Below are 16,195 nucleotides of genomic sequence, written 5' to 3'. Positions count from 1 at the left end.
CTTTAAGACAAGGCTGGACAATCACCTTGCTGGGGTTGTTTGACCCTAGTACTTTTTCCTGCCATGGCAGGGGGTCAGACTTGGTGATCTGCTCAGGTCCCTTCTGACCCTACCAACTTTGAAACTATTATGTGAGGCTCAGAAGCCCCCCACCTTCCCTTAGAAAGAGAGAGGCTAGGCTGGAGATGTGCAATCCATGTAATTATCCGAAAGCTGGTGGAGAGGTGATGCAGTCTATCCAGATGTAACCAGAGCAGAGGTCTCTATATCTGGGGGACAAAGACAGAGCAAGTTCCAACAACCAGAGCTGAAGCTCTAGAAATTCAGCCTAATAATCAGATGCCGTTGTTAAAAGCCAGGATAATTAACTATCATAACAGTTTAGGCCAGGGACACAATGGGCTCTCCATTGCATTCCAGCTGGAAACCAATGCTGGGGTCCTGTAAAAGATGTGCTTAAGCTGGTTCACTGTCCTGGATACAGGAAATAAAGGGTAAGCTGCTGTGGCCTGTGTTGTGTTGTGTCAGACTAGATCAGTTATTCTCAATCAGGGTGCCATGAGATCCTTTTAAGGGTGCCACAGGGTACTATGCAATATTAGGCGTGCAAACATCTACAGCTGATTCACAGGATAAACCCAAAAATTTTCAGTAGGAATCCATAGTGTGAAAAACACTCTACTCTGCTATGGGCTTTCTGAGTTCTTTGCAACAGAAGAATTGCTCTAGTATTTTTCCCTAGTCAAAAACAAAAGCTCAGAGCTGTCATGATACACCAAGGGTCCTCCAAGCAGCATAAAGGGGCTTTAAAGTGGTGCCCCTGACAAGCCACCCGGCTCCTTGGCTGCTGGAAAGCTGATGTAATAAGGGTTTTGCACTCCCCTTCCCCTGTGCAGCAGATGTAGCACTACACTAGGGCTAGCCTCTGCTTCACCAGAGAATTGGGAACTGGAGCCCCAGTTAGAGTAGCCCCCTGAGGGTCCTCTATCACAGACAACTGGGTAAGCAACAGGCTAACTCTGCCTCTGGGAGCTCACAGAGAAGCCTGAGCAGGGAAGAGATGGGAAACCCCCACTCCAGGTCTTCAGGGCATAGGGCAACAGTGCCCATAACACTGGAAACACTAGGTCATGGCAGCTTTTCCTTGAGGGAATAAGGGCTGTGAACACTGTGGGGCTCCATCTAAGTCATGTCTGTGCAGCCAAAGCAGCTGTGTCCATAACCCAGATCAGCTCACCATAGTATGAAAGGTGAGAAGACTTGGGCTGCCACTCTGCTTAGCAGCAGAGTGTTCAAGACAGGGGTAGCAAGGTGGGTATCATCTTGTCTTCACTACTCTGCTGTCCTAGCTCTGGGCTGCACAGCCACCCCCTGTGTTTGTATGGGAAAAGGCAACAATAAAAACAGTGTCCCCTAGTAGCTACAGCAGGGCAGTGCACACAGGTTCAACTTCCAGCTCTGGAAGAGTGGGGCCTTGTGGTTAAAGCAGAGGCTGGGAGCTAGGATTCCTGGCTTCTCTTCTGAGCTGAGAAGTGTACAGCATATTGGTCAGATCAGGAGACTGGGAGCCAGGACCCCGGGGTTCTGTCCCCAGCTCTGGAAGTGGAGCGGTATTCTGTGGCTGGAGCCGGGGTCAGGAGGTAGGACTCCTGGGGTCCATCCCTAGCATCTCCCCTTGGCCTAGCTCCTGCAGCTGCACACAGTGACTGACCTGGGTCCCAGATGGCTGGAGGCAACTCTCATGGATGCTTGCAAAGAGCAGACTCCTTCCTGGATACCCAAACAGCTCTGGCCAAACCTTTACTTCCACTTGCTGCTTTAAGACCTCATTGGTGCAGCACAAGCCACCTCTGCTCCTCACAAGAAGACCTCATGGGGAAGCCTCATGCTTCATGGCCTGGAGGACAAGCATTTGCAGGGGTCAGGAAGGGACCTATGGACAGCAGTGCACTGGCAAGTGGCTGGATTGTGTCTCCTGGCTATGCACCTGCCAGCCCACCTGCACCCTTGACTCCTGTTCCAGGCTCTGGGCCTGGGTCTGTAGCAGGCACCTGTGGCCCGAGCACAGAGGGGTTAGGCAGCCAGCCCTCTCCAGTGGGTTCCAAGGCAGCGCTAGCTCAGCCTGTGCTGCGCACACGCTCCCCCACCCCCCCATGCTGCTACCTTGGAGGAGAGGGGCCTGCATGCTAATTAAGGAACCTGCGCTCCTGGTGGGGCTAATCTTCCTGGCTGATGCGGGGGAGGCAGCACGGCATGAGAACAGGGGTGGGTGGGGAATGGATTGAAGTGGCGCGTGGGTGGGGTGCAGGGAGGGGGGTTAACTCGTTCCTGGGAGAGCACAGGGAAAAGCGCCGTGAGCCTCCTGGAGCCCACACCTGCTGAGTGTGGCTCATGCACTCCTTCTAGTGGCAGGAGTACAAATAGGCTGGGATGAGCTGGTGGGTCAGGTTATATCTGCCAACCTCCACATTACAGCCAGAGGATTAATACCTTCAGGACCTGGAGTAGGAGTTCTTACAATTACAATACAACCCTCAAACTGTAACCACTCAAATCAACAAAGCTAGGCTCAGACCTCACTCTGACCTGCTCCAATACCAACCCCAGAACAAGGACAGCAGAATCTGCCTGGTTGTTACCTACAGCCCCCTGCTGGAACACCTAAGATACATCATTAAAGACTTCCAACCCCTCCTGGCAAAGGGTGTCAGTCTTAAGGACACCTCTGGGGACAAACCTGTTTTGACTTACAAGCAGCCCCCCCAACCTCAAAGGGCATCTCTCAGACTAACAAACTCCCATCCTCGCAGGGGCACCAGGCCTTGCAATGGGCACAAATGCCTGCTGTGTCTCCCAATCAACACAGACTACATCACCACTGGACCTAATAACAAGGAGTACAACATCTAAGGTTTATTCACCTGCAGCTCTGCCAGCGTCATATGTGGCATCACCTGCTTACACTGCCTGTCTGCTGTATACAGCAGACAAACCGGGTGATCTGTACATGAAAGAATGATTGAACTGATCTGACGTCAGCTGCAGAAAGGGACAAGAGCCAGTGGCAGAACACTTCAACATCCCTAGTGCCCACATTGATGACCTCAGGACTGCTGTTCTCAGGCAGAATTTTTTTTAAATCCGTTTGAGCATAAAATAACAGAACAAGAAATCATCTACAAGTGGACTGTGTTAAGTATGGTTTAAACGGGGACTACAGATTCTTATTTCATTACTTGGATTAGCTTTTGTGACCCCTTTTTTCCTATGGATTTAACGTTTGTCTCTCCTAGAATTGCCCCCTACCCCCATGCCCCCTATCTCGCTCTCTCCCTTCCACCCGTTCTTTTGTATTCTAATTTCTCTCTTCTTACACTTTGCTTTCTGCACATCCTTTCACTGCAGCTGATGAACTGAACTTCAGCCTATAAAAGCTTGCTCTCTCTTGCTCTCTCTCTTTATATATATATATATATATATCTCTTATTTAGTTAGTCTATAAAAGTGTACAGCTACCTTACCTTCTGACTGACTTCAGACTAACATGGCTACCTACCTCTCTTGGATCAGGTTAGCTCAAGGTACAGAGGGGCCGGGTTCAATTCCTGCAAAGTAGCGGGGGAAGGGTGTGGGGTGCTGGTAGAAAAGGGCTTGGTGTTGCTAATATTCATCATAGTCTCAGAAAGGTCCACAGTTGCCCCAGGCTGAGCTTCATGCTGCAGGTACTGGTCCCTGGGCTACCATATTTTCTTGTGTATGACATGCCAAAGTATATAGAGTAGTTCAAAGCCAGCCTAGATATCTCTGCTGACCTGTAGCTCTGTACTTGCTATGCAGACCTACCCAGAGGGCATTTTACATCAGCTTAGGGAGCTTAAGGCCAGAAAGGCACCATTATGTCATCTTATCTTAACAGAAGTCAAGGTGTTCTCCCACCAGTCCCCTCACCTCTAGTGAGCCCGGTAGCTTGTTTCCGGATAAAGCAGCTCCTGTAGGAAGAACCTTCAGCCACAATGACAGAGTGATCAGCTTTGAGGATAGATGTGGGGGTGTGAGCTGTGGATATGGTGAAAAGAAGCTTCTGACACTGCTTCCTACAATCTTCAGATGAGGGAAATTGCAGTAAGGTGGGTGCATAACTGGTTGGATCATTGTGCTCAGAGCGGTCATCAGTGACTCAGTGTCAGACTGGGAGATGCTATTGAGTGGGATCTGTCCCTCTTCCTTGGAAGTTGTTAAAGGCAGGTCAGACATATGCTTGGCTGTGCTAATTGAATAGAGGGCAGGGTAGACTTGCATTTATTGACTAACTGAGGTATACATATAGAGAGACAGACAGACAGACAGACAAACAGACAGAGTAGTGTTAGGCAAATATACCTTGCCATCTACTTGAATTCAGACTAACACAGCTAACTATGTCTCTCAGATCCTGCCTGGAGCAGGTGGTTGGACATGAAGACTTCCTGAGGGCCATCCCAGCTCTGTTTTGCTAAGGTTGAAATACATCAAGAGGTGAAGTTTGTGTCCTGCATCAGGAGTGCCCTGTGACAATGCAGGAACCTTCTGATGTACAGACACACGGAGCTCGAGGAAACAGACTGTGTTAAAATGTTTCATAGATTCATAGATTTATAGACATTAGGGCTGGAAGGGACCTCGGAGGATCATCGAGTCCAGCTCCCCACCCCAGAGGCAGGAAGTCAGCTAGGGTCATCTTACCCCAGCAAGATAAGGGTCTGAGATAAGATAAGTTTCTGTGTGAACTTCAGTCCTACTATTAGAAATCGGTGGGAGTGGATGGAGAAGACGCAGCCAATTCCACTTGGAAAAGGGACACTTGGCACAGGCTGTTCAAAGACCCTCCTGGAGGGGAAGAGGACAGGAAGAACAAAGAGAAGCAGCAGCGGAAGTGACAGCAACATCGACAATGACAAGGACAGTGAATGAACTGAGAATGTATACCCCAAATCGGGACTGGGGCTAAAGAACTGTGATTGGGTTAGGGAAAGGCAGGGGATGGGGTGGGTGCATGGGAGCACAGGAGAGCAGGTGCATTTATTGTAACAGTGCATGGTTTCTTAATATGGTTTAAGGTGTACAATGGACAGTTTATGCTAGATGTTGTGTAGATATAACTATATATATATATATATATCTCCCTCCCAACGCCCCCCCCCCAGAAAACCCCCCCCAAAAAATCAAGAGGTGAAGAACTATGTCCCCTGGTAAAGGGAATGCTGGAGGCTGCAAGTAAAAGGGGGACAATGAAAAAAGACCCCGGTCATACCCAACTCCTTCTCCCTGTCAGCATCCACTCTCTGGCACTGTGTGACATAAGAGACTGGGCAAGATGGACCTGTAGCCTGACCCAGTAATGTCAGTTTTTATGTTCATATGTTTTCCTCAGATGGGGAAGCAGAGGCACAGAGTGACAAAGCACATTTGTAGTCGTCAGTGAGCCAGGCACAGAGGCCAGGGAACCCTGCAGAGGGGCACTGTGAGGTATGGGCTGAGGTTGAGGACTTGAGAGAACTGGGTCCCTTCCTCCACCCCCATCCCCCCTCTCTTCACCTGACCTGCTATGAGACCTTGGTCAAGTCACTTAAGAATAGGCCTTGTGAGAGCAAAGGTAATAGAATCATAGAAAAGTCAGGCTGGCAGGGCCCTCAGGGGGTCATCTAGCTCAACTCACTGTTCGAGGCAGGATCGTCTCTATCCAAACTATCCCAGACAAGTCCTTGTCTAGCCTGCGCCTAAAACTATACAAACAACCCTGTCACACAACAATAAGGCATGTTGCCCAAAGACACTAAAAGCAGCCTAATCTGCCACAGGTAAAGCAAGGGGACAAGGGATATCAGTGCCCAACTGCTGCAAGAGCTTTTAAAATGCATTCAATAACCCCTTTAGCCCAGTGTTCTGGCTTCAGTAATGACAAGTAGCAGGTGCTGTAGAGCAGGGGTGGTCAACCTGCAGCATGCATGCCACAAGTGATGTGGGCAGCCTCTGTGTGTGCCATGCAGCAAACAAAGGATGGGACAGGGAGCACAGTGGCAGATAGTGCAGGGAGTAGAAAGAGCAGCAGATCAGGCAGGGTGCAGAGAGCAGAGCAGCATATGGGACAGGAACCACAAAGCAGAGCAGCAGATCAGGCAAGGAAAGGGGATCAAAGTAACACACCAGGAGCACACAGGGCTCCTTTGTGACATGCTTGCCAAAAAACTTGGCCCCCATTGGTGTAGAGGATGAAGATAAGGAAGAGGGTAGATGCCCATGTGCTCCCAGTCCCCAGCTGTAGGCCACATCTAATGCATTTGCCAGCCCTTGATCAACCCTTCCTCCATAAACTCAGTCCTTTTAGGCCACCACAGCTTCCCACAGCCAAACTTCATGCATTCTCTCCCCCCTCTACACCTCAGCTTCCCCTCTCCATGCTGCTCTGGTCTTATCTGACCCTGCACGCTAGACTGAGCCCATGGACCCCAGACATTTGATCCAGTGTACAGGGCACCCAATCCAGACAGGGGCTGGTGGAAAGAAGCTTGCATACCAGGTGCTTGGCTAGGAAGCTGCAGTGCTGGGCTTGTTCCCATGGTGCTGCTGGGGCAGCCTCCCAGGTACTTTGTTGTCACTGTGGGAAGATCCCCCATCCCAGCCAGGGGTGGGGCAACACCTGTGGGCTGGATGACCTGGCTCTGCAGACTGGATCCAGCCCAGTGCCCCTAAGTTTGACACCCCTGATTGGAGTATAGTTGCCCCAAGGACAACCACACTATGCAAGGTGCAAGCTGCAGGTAAGCCCTAACCTGGCTTTCCCTGCCCAGTATTGACTTGAGGACAGCAACATTTCCCAAAGTCTCATCCCACAGGCAGCACATGGCCCAGGAGCCAGAATGAATCATAATAAATGTAGGGAGTAAAAGGAAGGCGCAGGGCAGCATAGGACCCCTACTGGACAAGAAGAAGCAATTAGGGACAGACAGGGGGGACAAGGCTGAGCTATTCAATGAGTTTTTTCCCTCAGTGTTCCTGAACAGGGCTCAAGATACGTCTCCTAACGGGTTCTTACATGGGCATCAGAGGGACACCAGCCCATCAACTGTTGATGCTGACTTTGTGCAGTCACTTGGATGGCCTGGATGTGTTCAAGTTAGCAGGCCCAGATGAGCTGCACCCGAGAGTACTGAAGGAATTGGCCAGTGTCATAGCAGAACCACTGGCACAGCTGTTTGAGCACTCACAGTGCTTGGGTCAGGTCTTGGATGACTGGAAAAGGGCCAATGTGGTCCCTATTTTCAAGAAGGGGAGGAAGGAGGATCCGAGTAATTATAGGCCGGTCAGTCTCACCTCCATCCTTGGAAAGGTCTTTGAAAAGATTATGAAGGATCATATCTGTGGTAGTCCAGCGGGAAAACTAATGCAGCAGGGAAACCAGCATGCATTCATAGCAGGTACATCATGCCTGACCAATCTAGTTTCCTTTTATGTCAGGGTCACAAAATGCTTAGACACAGGAGTAAAGATAGATGTTGTTTTCTTGGACTTTAGCAAGGCCTTCAATACAGTATCTCATCCTATTCTCATAAATAAATTAAGAGGCTGTGATATAGATGATTACACGGTCCGGTGGGTAGCAAATTGGCTTAGCAGTCACACCCAGAGAGTGATAGTAGACGGGTCTGTATGGACCTGGAAAGATGTGGGTAGTGGGGTTCCACAGGGTTCAGTCCTTGGACCTGTACTGTTTAATATCTTCATCAAGGACTTGGATGTGGGTGTGAAGTGTACTCAGTCCAAGTTTGCGGATGATATGAAATTGTGGGGTGAAGTACACACTCCGGAGGGTGAGGAATGATTACAAGCAGACCTGGACAGGTTAGAAAAGTAAGCAGTACACAATAGTATGCAGTACAACAAGAACAAGTGCAGAGTGCTGCACCTAGGGTGCAAAAATATCCAGCACACCTACTGTCTGGGAAGTGACCCTATCGGCAGCACAGAAGCGGAAAGGGATCTCGGAGTCATAGTGGACTCCAAGATCAACATGAGTCGTCAGTGTGACGAACTCATCAGCAAAGCTAACTGCACTTTTAACATGCATCAGCAGATGCATGACAAATAGATCCAAGGAGGTGATACTTCCCCTCTATGCAGCATTGGCCAGACCGCAGTTGGAGTATTGTGTCCAGTTTTGGGCACTGTACTTCAAGAAGCATATTGATAGACTCGAGGGGGTCCAGAGGAGGGCCACTTGTATGGTTAGGGGCTTACAGGACAAGCCCTATGAGGAGAGACTGAGGGACCTGGACCTCTTCAGCCTCTGCAAGAGAAGTCTGAGAAGTGATCCTGTGGCTGCCTACAAATTCATTAGGGGGATGCAGCAAGGGATCAGAGATGCTCTGTTCACCAGGGCTCCTCTTGGGGTAACAAGGAACAATGGTCACTAACTGACAGAAGCAGAATTAGGCTAGACATCAGGAAAAACTTCTTCACAGTAAGGGTGGCCAACATTTGGAATGGGCTTCGAAGGGAGGTAGTGCTCCCCCCTATCTTGGGGGTCTTTAAGAGAAGGCTGGTTAGGCATCTGGCTGGGGCCATCTGACCCCAGCACTCTTTCCTGCCCAAGCAGGGGTTTGGACTTGATGATCTGTTGAGGTCCCTTCTGACCCCAGCATCTATGAATCAGGGAGTGGAGAGTAACCATGGAGTGACCTGCTCCATAGGCATGTGTGGATGGGGTACTGGAATGCCTCGCCAGGGCACAGGTCCAGGCGCTGCAGTACCACCAGGAGCCAGCAGGTGTCAGCCCTTGGCCAGAGTTCGCAGGCCTGCTCCCTGCTCTGTAGCAGCCAGGAGCTGCTGGGCTGGCACAGCCCATGCATAGCGCGTTAAGGACTGGGCACGAGATCAATGACCTTGGCGCTGGGGATCCAGATCAGAGACAGACTGGATCAGAGCAAATTTGGCAAATTGTAGCTGCCCAGCTCTGCCAAGCTTCCCCGGGCAATCAAGGTCCTTTCTCAGCCTCTCCTCTGACCAGAGCCTATACTGGCTCTGTTGTCCCTGCCCTCGCCCTCCCAGCTCCCCACTCCCTGCAGCCACGCCTGCCATAAAACGCCAGGGAGGTGAGCAGACCATGCCCAGTGCATCTGCAAGGCTGCATCTCTCCAGCCAGAGCAGTGCCCCCTCCCCCTTTGCCAAGCATCAAGGTAGCCAGGAGGGTGCAACAGTGTGTAGGGCACCCTCACCTCTCCCTGGAGAAGAGATTTAGCATGCCAGTGGGGCCCTCTGCCTGCCACACAGAGATACAGGCCCAGTGACTCATTCTCTCCTGATAGCAAAGGCAGGCTGGTGTGAATGCAGTGTCCACCACAGTGGAGAGAAGGGTGTTCGGAAAATGCCCCATCTCTGAACACTGATGTGGACACTGGGATACCCTCAAAGGTATATAAAGCCTCAAGGTTCTTTGTGATGGGATGAGGTGGGCTGGCAAGCACTGGTCAGGCTGGAAATGCTTGGGAAACATGGTCTAGCAGTCAGAGCAGAGCAGGACTGGCAGGGCTCCTGGGTTCTGTTCTTGGCTCTGGGAGGAGAGCAGCAATTCCTAGTTTGAACCTGGCTATCTGGGTACTTTTCCCCAGTTCTGCTGCAGGCGTGCCATATGACTTTGCTTCCAGGCACTCTCTATACAATGAGGGAAACAGCCCTTTGGAAGTAGGACAGTGTTTGAGGATCAGTTCCCTGAGATTGACAAACAGCTGTGAGACCCTCAGTTTGAGGGTGCTACAGATCGACCAGCTCCTCCAAACCCCACAACAGGGGGAACCCTCTGCCCCTACACTTGCGTGCGCATACACACACAAAACACCACAGCAGAGCCAAGGGCTGAGCAGGCTCTGCCAGAAATTCAACCCTTGGATGATAGATGGATTCCTTCTCCTACCCTCTCCCCCTGTGGCTGCCCACTCAGGAGAGAGCAGCAAAGAGGACACTGGGCCTGTGGTGGGGGACACTGGGCCTGTGGGGGCTTAGGTTGATGGGTAGAAAGCAACCTGCCCAGGGAACCTTCTGTACCAAGGCTGCAGTGCTACCATGGTGGCAGCAGCAGCAGCAAGATGAGGTTGAACAGGAGCCAAGAACTGGGCTGGGTGTCAGCTGTGGCTGTGACCTCCTCCTGCCACCCCACACAGACTCTTCCTCGTCAGCAGAGCTCAGAGCAAAGCACCCAGGGGAGAGTGGGAGCCTGGTTGGGGGGAGGAGTGTGCAGTGGGGGGAAGTGGGGGAGCCTGACTGCAGACAAAGAGGAAATCACAATACCAGGATCAGGCCCTGGGGACAGCGTTGCTCACCAGCTCAGTGGGCCTCAGCTAGAAATATCCCAGGAAGAATTAAATCCCACCCCCTGCCCCTGCCCCAGCTCCTTTCTAATGGTGGTGCAGCACCTTGGGGGAATGCACTGAGACATTGGGGGCAGGACACCTGGGTTCCATTGTCTGCTTTGCAGGAGAGTGGGGTCAAGGGGATACAGTGGGGTGGTGGCCCTCAGGAAGGACCCCAAAGCCATATCCCGAGCACTGTAGGCAGGTAGGATCTTGCAGGTGGAAGGGGAGAGCAGGGAACTAGGACTCCTGGATTCTATTCCCAGCCCTAGGAGGGGAGTGGGATGTAGGGGCTACAGGGGGCAGGAAGAAGGACCCCCACCATTTTTTCTATCCTTAGCTCTGCAGGGGAGTGGGCTGTAGCAGGGAGGGCTGGGAGCTAGGACTCCTGGGTTCTGTGCCCAGCTCTAGGAGGGGACAAACTCAGAATACGGACTCAGAACAGGGCTGGGAAGTTTTGTTCCCACAGTTCAGCCCCTCCCACAAGGAGCCAGGAGCTGGGACTCCTGGGCTCTCTGCCAAGCTGTGTTGCCAACCCACTGAGTACCCCAGGGCGAGTCCCCTTACATCCTGTGCCTCAGTTTCTCCACCTCTAAATGAGAATAAACAAGCCTACTGCCTCGGGGAGGGTCACATTAAGTTGAGAGGTCACTGTCCAAGCAGTTGATGTGTACCTGGATTGGGTGCACACACTGCACAAGCCCAGGCAGCCAGCTTTGTGCCTTCCCCATGGGGTTCCCTGGCCATGGCCACAGAATAGGTCATGCTCTAGGTGGCCAGAACAAAAGGGTGACAGGGTCCATCAGGCCTAAACCTCAGGCGCTTCTCAACAATGCAGGCGCCCTCTGGTGGGCAAAGCTCTCCCTTGGTAGAAATCTCTTGCAGAGGGTTAGTGGGTGAGTGATTAGGAGGAGATTTTGTACCTTTTAAAGTCCTTTTACCCAATGTATTGCAGCTGCAGACAAGCTTTTCCTTACCGACAGCTCCTCTCTCCTGCTGAGCCCTGCAGAAGATTTTGGGCTGAATGACATTCCTGAGGCACCAAGATCCACAGGTAGGTTCTGCAATAGCAACAAATCTACCGACTCCTATGCCTGCTCCATCACAGTTTTACTGGCCAGTGTTAGTCAGAGCAGAGCACTGAGCAGGGCTTGGCCTAACTCTACAGACAAACAGCTGGTTACTGCATGGTCCTGTACAGGCAGACAGGACACTGCATGGGGGAGCGGGTGGGGACCAAAAGATGAAACTCATCCCTGGTGGAACATCACTGACTCCACTCCAAGGCTAGGGCTGGTCACCTTTATGTTTTGTATAATACAGCAGTATCTACAGGCCTCAGTCAGGAGCATCAAGGCAACGTGGTGCTAGTTGCTGTACATTTAGATATCTTCCCCTGAAGAGCTTATATGCTAACTTAGAGATCCTTTCCATTCTGGATCGTATCAGAGGAAAGATTCTGAAAACTCCTCTAGTTGCTTGCTTCCATCTAAAACCCCTTTTGCTAATCGTTCTTCATTTTCCAAAGGTTCCATTTGAAGTGTTCTGGGTTTTGTCTCCACCCCAAGGTAAACATACCTCAGTTGCCTAGGCCCAGCAAAAAGGACACAGACAGCGGAGGGAGAGACAGTGCACAGCTTTCCAGTTCAGCACCTGTGACCATCGTAGCTGTGAGGTTGTAGCCAGAGGAGTCCAAAAATCTGAATCCCAATTCAGATGTGTATCAATGTTTCTTATTTTAGACAGAGCCGAAGTTCAGTGTCGAGACACCTCTACAGCAAAATGAAATCTTTGACATTTTGTTCCCATAGCATTTTGGTTATGAACCAAACTATTAGATGGGAAAGCATTAATGGAATGCAAAACTCACAACATAATTGGTATTGTTTTGCTTTTCTGGTTTGACTTTCCTCCAGTAAGAAACCCTTCATTCCACCCCCCCCACACACACACATGTCCCCCCTTCCCTCAATAATTTTACATTTTATCCCCAGGGAAAAAATGACTCATGTTTCAGCAAAAGTTTCCATAAGTTTGAAAACTTTATTTTTTTTTAAAGAAAAATCATTTTGCTTCAAAATCAGACAATATTGGGAATTTTGTTCATTCTCAATGTTAAAAATGCCTGTTTTGTTGAAAATGACATTTCTGGATTATGGGACAGTTTGAAGTTTTGTGACAAGAACTAAAAAAAGAACATCGCTGTCACTTTCATAATGTTATCACTTCTTCCACTATTGAAATGCAGCTGTCTCTGGGGTGGGGTGCAGCAGCTCTTTAACAGCCATTCAGCAACACTACACAACACCATCTGGGACAGAAAAAGAAGAATCCTGCATCCCACTGGGCAAATTAAGAACAACAGCAACAAAAGACTGTGGTTTCTGGTTTTCTTACTTTTATTGTCCTTCCTTACCTGATGTCATATAGCTTCTCTGGTGACTTCACAAATGGTTGCCATGGAAAAAAGTGCGATGCACAGTACTGCGGGATGTACCATGGAGGAGAAGGTGGGGAGCAGGAGCTGGTGAACTTATACACCACTGAAAAACTGGACTGGTTCTGTGATAGGAAGGGAAAGTTTGTGAGAGCTAGGATACTGAGCCCAAATTTCTACTACCCAATACCCACAACTGGGCTTAGAATTTCTGAAGTGCCGAGCACTCAATAAGCAGAAATCAAAATATGAAAAAAATAAAAAAATAAAAAAATCAATCCTCACTATGTCGAGCAGACCACAGTCCTCAACACAGGCAACTGCACTTTGAGGTCAATGCCTCAAAGTGCATTTGCCCCAACTAGACATCTCAGATGGGTGAGAATCAGAGAAAACTAGGGTTGGAAGGGACCTCAGGAGGTCATCTAGTCCAACCCCCTGCTCCAAGCAGGACCATCCCCAAATTTTTTTATAAAATATTTTTTTCTCTTTAATGATGTTGCTCACTTCGTCCACCATAAAAGCAGTCTCCTCCCCTGACAGGAACTCGTCCACAGCGCTCACGCTCCAAGCGTCCCCACCCCTGCCGCTAACTGCCGGCTGTGCCCTTAGACCCTAAGGGAGGTTAGACCGTACCACAGCCCAAGGTGTGGTTCGAAGGACTGGATCTGGGTCTGAGGAACCCACAGACTCAGAAGACTCAGGGGATATTTTCCTCTGGAAATTTGTTCACTGGGTCTGTATGACACTGAACAACAGGATCTCAGGAGGGAGGGGGAATGGGGGGAGCAGGGAGCAACTCTGTCCCATAGAAGAGCCTTTTGTTGTTGTTCTACATTTGCACAGCACCAAGCACCCCAAAATCTTGGGCCAGGGGACTCTGAGGTCTGAGACTAATGCCCACACGGATACTAGCAGAACTTGCTGAAATAGGCTAATAGAAAAAAGAATACCAGAAACCTTTTCTACGCGTATTTCCTGGGGTGAGGGGCAGAGGTTAAAAGGCATGACTTTCTTTGAGCCTTCCATGAGTATTTTTTTTACTGAACATGTTTGGTTTTTTAAAACTGTTTTTTATCGTTTGATTCCCAGATCAGCTTTCCTTTCCTTCCCTTTTTCTTCCAGTAGCAAAATGGGACACCACATTTCTGACTGGTAGGCAAATGGTTACAAATGTTAATAACTCCCCCCTCCCCCCAGGTTTTCATCACAAAAATGATTCTAATAAAAAAATGAAGCGGCTGCGCACGGTACCTTTTACAGAGGACTGAAGAAAAATCTTCTGGCCTGGCTTTTGAAGCAGAGTTGGGTGGCATGGGGCGGGGGGTGGGGGGTGGTGATCTGAGAAGTTCCTGGCAGCCTTCTTACTTACCGGTTTAACTTCTGGAGAAGACCCTCACAGGGAACGACCCTGCCAGAAGGGGTAAGATTATGCAAGGCCCAGAACCCTTTACACAGACGCCATTTCCATGTGAGGAGGAAGCCCAGGACCCTTGCTTAGATCAGTGGTTCTCAACCTTTTTAAACTCAAAGCATTCCTCGTTAAACTCAAGGCACCCCTTGGGAAATGCCAGCTCTTAGCCTTCACTAATTCTTTGCTGAAAAATACTCGAGCAATTCTTCTGTTGCAAAGAACTCAGAAAGCCCACAACAGCACACAACGGTTTTGGCACTATGGATTCTTATTGGAAACCTCTGGGTTTTTCTTGCGAATCACGTTTGCACACCTAATGGTGCTAACATGGCATGCACAGAAAAAAGAAATTGGAGTCTTTTCTACATGGGAAGGTATAGCCCATAAATGACATGTGTTCCCTGAGGCTGGGGGGACCCAGTGACTGCCTGCAGGCAGTGACGGTGGTGGGGGTGTGGGGGCGGTGAGTGGGAAGCTCCCGCAGGCGGACACAACGGTATCAGCAGCCAAGGGGGAAGGGTGGCAAGCGCTAACCAGCGGTCGGCGACTGCCTGCAGATGCTACTGGCGATCGGCGACCACCCGCAGATGCCGCTGGCAGTGTTGGGGGGGTGGGGGAGCGAGCAGCGACTGGCCACAGGTGCTGTGGGCAGTGTCAGTAGTGCTTTTTTCAGGGTGTGCACCGCCAATCTCAGGGGGTGCACATGCACCCGCGTGCACCCCCTACGCATTGCCAATGGTGTAGGCTGATGAAAGCGGGAAGTTACAGTTAGCCAGGTATAACTCTTGCTGTGCACACACTCCTGTCCCAGGATAAGTGTGGCTCTTTAGCTGAGTTTAAATCCCTTTCCAAGCAACCAGTCCTGCTTAAAACAAGCAGCAAATAAGGGACACCCACGGAGAAGTGACACTGGTGTGGCCAGATCTGGTAGAAACCCTTCTCTGTGAAAACAAAGGCTGGGCTACTAAAATCAGAGGGGAGGGGCTCACTCACCTCCTACCACCTTCTACAGCAGTATGAAGCCAGTGTGAAATGCTGCTTCCCTTTCCCATTCATCAATGCCCAGGACAGTTAGGACCTATAGCCAGGCAAGGCAGGTCAAAGCAGTCACCTGGGTGATCTGCCTCCCATCCCTTCTCTGCCATAGATTTCCCTAGTGACACGCGGGCCCATCACTCTGGGCTTGTCTAGATGTGGGAAGCCAGTGATGCCTTCCTCTCTTTGCAGAGTAGAGTCCCTTGGTTCCCCATTGGAGTCCCCACACCAGAGGATCACAACAGCGCACTTCCATTCTCACTAAGCTGGTCAGCTTCCCTGCATAGACAAAGCCTACCTGTTTCCTGTTCTCCCTCTATGCTGTGGGGGTGGGGGCCTTGCCCTGCCACGTGGGGGTATAGCGGGAAGTAAACACACTGCAAACTGGCAGGTGCTCTTCCTGCCTAGCACAGGGGGAGTAGCTAAGTACCTGCAAACAACAGACATCTTCTCCAGAGGAGCACTCGGCAGAGGGCTTTGTGGCCAGTGGAGAGGTGGGGAGGGCTCCTTACCCCCTTGCCCTCGCCAAGGCAAACGTCAGTGCTGAGCTGCAATCACAGATCAGTTTGCTGCCTCCATTCCCAGAAGAAAGAATAAAGTTAAAACATCTGTTAATTTATAAACCAATTTAACCATGACTGGTTAATAAATAGCTAACAGCTGCCAAATCCACTACCCCTCAGCTCAGGAGAGGGGCACTCTGGGATTGAGGATACAAACAGATTAATCTAGATGGTTTTTCCAGCATGCTCAGGCTCTTGCACGCACTCTTCTCTGTGCTGTTTATTATTGTTGTTGTTATGGATTTCATTCCCCAACAATCAAAAATACATTGGGTAAAAGGAAGAGAGTTTTCTGGATCTGGAACTAACCAGGAAACCCAAATACATTTCTTTCTCCTTGCAGCTTTATAGCTGAATTTTAGGT

The 16,195-nt window shown here is 50.2% G+C and overlaps 1 protein-coding gene across 2 annotated transcripts in view; it reads right to left on the bottom strand.

Moving 5' to 3' along the window:
• PPP1R1B (protein phosphatase 1 regulatory inhibitor subunit 1B) overlaps positions 1 to 15,842 on the bottom strand; it is a 57,384-nt gene extending 41,542 nt beyond the window's left edge. The window contains exons 1-4 of one of the 2 annotated variants that reach the window (XM_019550288.1): positions 15,699 to 15,842; positions 14,192 to 14,230; positions 12,799 to 12,944; positions 11,306 to 11,443 (exon numbers count right to left, since the gene is read on the bottom strand). The gene's annotated coding sequence lies outside the window, so the exon portion shown is untranslated. Of the gene's footprint in view, positions 1 to 11,305; positions 11,444 to 11,960; positions 12,051 to 12,798; positions 12,945 to 14,191; positions 14,231 to 15,698 lie in introns of those variants that run through there. The other variant, XM_019550291.1, reaches the window with a different exon arrangement.
• Between the last annotated feature and the right edge of the window lie 353 nt (positions 15,843 to 16,195).

Source organism: Crocodylus porosus, unplaced genomic scaffold, assembly GCF_001723895.1.
Source record: "Crocodylus porosus isolate Cpor-Errol unplaced genomic scaffold, CroPor_comp1, whole genome shotgun sequence".
NCBI classification, from domain to species: Eukaryota; Metazoa; Chordata; order Crocodylia; family Crocodylidae; genus Crocodylus; species Crocodylus porosus.
This window is presented reverse-complemented; position numbering and strand designations above follow the sequence as displayed.